Raw genomic sequence first — 2747 nt, 5'->3', positions numbered from 1 at the left:
TTATGTCTTGTCTAGTCCATTGGTCACATGCACACAGATCCGCCGATTTAGGCAGTGTGTAAATGCTCATCTTGGTGTAGATTCGCCGATTTAGGCAACACCAGTTATCTGTGCAGATCCGCCGACTTAGGCAGCACACTGAAAAATTACAGATTCACAAGTATAAATGCAGATTCGCCAATTTAGGCAGCACATCAGGTGTAGATTCGCCGGTTTAGGCAACACCAATCACAAAATCATGCTGCAGTGACTGGCCACCACTGCAACTGGTATGATTTTGTTACCCGGGTACAAAATGAAAGTGATTTGGATTTGGACTTATATTGTGGAATTGGAATTGGATTGGGATTTGGTATCTAATGATTACTTTATCATGGCAGTGTTTATGTGATGAGAGTCGACATTATGAGACTGATGATGAGTGTGACCAATGATATCCTGATTCATCAGGGTATGACATATACTGCTTATTCTAGTGGTATGGGACACTAGAATAGGTAGTATGTGGATGACGGCAGGAATAAGCTAATGTTGTTTAGTCTCATAAATTTTTCTTTTATTATGTGATTTTTTTGACACAACATACTAATCACTATTTTTGACAAGTATTGTTTGCAGATTTTTATATTCGCAACTGAGGACAGTTGCTTTCCAACGGAGAGGTATGTTATAGAAATTATATTTTATGATTTATTACAGCTGACAGGTGGAAAAGACTAGACCCAGCTTGGCCTATGAAAATGTATATCATGTACATTTTATTATTCAAGTGCTCTTTTATGAGCTTTGGCCAATTATGACCGGCCGGCCAGTTTGTAACCAATTTGACCATTCAAGAAATCTATAAAACAAATACGTGCAAGAGGGAAATGGTCACTCTTGCACGGGGGGAGATTGCACCCAGTGTCCATCTCATTCTTCTTCCTCTCTTCTCTCCTCTCTCGCTGTGCCAGGCGTAGCACTCCGCTCTAGGAGGTGCGTCTGCGCATGTTCTTTTCCTCTCTCTTGCTTGATGTCTCTCTCTACTCGCGTACATCGCATATTATGTGCTAGTGGATGCGTCAGGTATGCAGATTCGTGTATTTCGTTGTATATAGCATAGTATTTGTATATTTTACAGGGGCGCCACGACTCCCGTTTGTAGCAGTATGTTTCTAGTATGCTTCGTAGTATGTCGAAAGACCTTCAGCAAGTATCAATTTTCCAGTATTCTTTGTAGTATGCCGAAAAACCTTCAGCAAGTATCAATTCCGCTTGAATTCTAGACTGTGCTATCCCTTGGATAACCATAACTGGAAATTCTCGTCCACATGTCAACTCCTGCACGTCGAACCGCTATAGCTTGATGATTGTAAGCAGTTATGTCGCTATGCGAGCCATGCATACTTTTGGTCGAGCTTGGCACATCTTGTTATCGGCTTTGCTTCCTTATTCAATCAGTAGGCCTCTCAATCCTTGGTGTCCTTAGTCTGACCATGGTCAAAGAACCCTAAAGCCTGAAACCACAATGGTGATCATCGTTGAGGCCTTGCAGAAAACCACAGTTGTTTCAGAATTTGTCGAGAACTCCTATCCCAACTCCTGCCTGTGCCTACATGCATGGCGGCTGCCAATAGGCGTGGAGTAGTCTACCCACTATAGGACCACTCCCCTACAAACAGGAAGGTCCTAGGGTTGTTCTTGGGGTGCCCTTGGGCGCCCAAGGGCGGCCACTTATGAAAAAATAAAAAATTTAATTTTCCACAACGATGGGGGCCCGTCGCCTGCAAGGTGAGCCAAGGAAGATGCTGCTATGGGCGTCGTTGCAAGCCACAATCCAGGGCAAGCCCCTGTGTCAAGAATCTGTCAGCAGGGCTGGGTGCTCCCATCAAGCCCGATCTTGAGGGTTTTTGTGCAGGTCTCCATGCGGCCCCGTGTGTGTGCTAGCGATCGATCCTACATCTCTGTCGTTCCCCGCGGGCTTGCATGCCCTGAAACCATCGACGAGAAGAAGCATGAAGCCATGCTTCGTGCTCCTACATGTCTTCATGTGTAGCACAAGCTTCTCCTTTCTTGCAAGCTCGCCCAGAGAGAAAGAGAAAGAGAGAGAGAGAGAGAGAGAGAGAGAGAGAGAGAGAGAGAGAGAGAGAGAGAGAGAGAGAGTCTCCCCTTCTTCTCCTCCATCGCTTCCCTCCCTCCTGAGCTCTGATATCAATGTGAGACCGCAGGGGACTGGACCATGCTCATCACCACCCAGCCATGCCCTATATAGACCCTTGGCCTCCTAAATATAGGGACCCCCTTGACTGCATGTCCATCCTGGCCCTTGGCCTTGCCTGGTCCTACCCTTGGCATGACAGTAAAGTAGATCTTTACTCCATTGTAATCCTTTGGGAGCTATGAGCAAGCACACTCTTGCTAGAAATTACTTGCATAGTGTATACTTCTCACAAATATACATATGTATATGTATATATATATGTATATATGTATATGTATATATATATATATATATATATATATATATATATATATATATATATATATATATATATATATATATATATATATATATATATATATATATATATATATATATATATATGTATATGTATATATATATATGTATATGTATATGTATATGTATATATATATAGAGAGAGAGAGAGAGATGGAGAGAGAGATGTGGTAAGGAAGGAGATATTACAGCAATTGTGGAAAGAGATCTCAAAAGTGAAAGGGAGCTAGAGTAGGGAATATGATGCTAT

The sequence above is a fragment of the Adiantum capillus-veneris genome, chromosome 29 (assembly GCF_014529385.1).
Source record: "Adiantum capillus-veneris isolate H3 chromosome 29, ASM1452938v2, whole genome shotgun sequence".
Taxonomy (NCBI): Eukaryota; Viridiplantae; Streptophyta; class Polypodiopsida; order Polypodiales; family Pteridaceae; genus Adiantum; species Adiantum capillus-veneris.
This window is presented reverse-complemented; position numbering follows the sequence as displayed.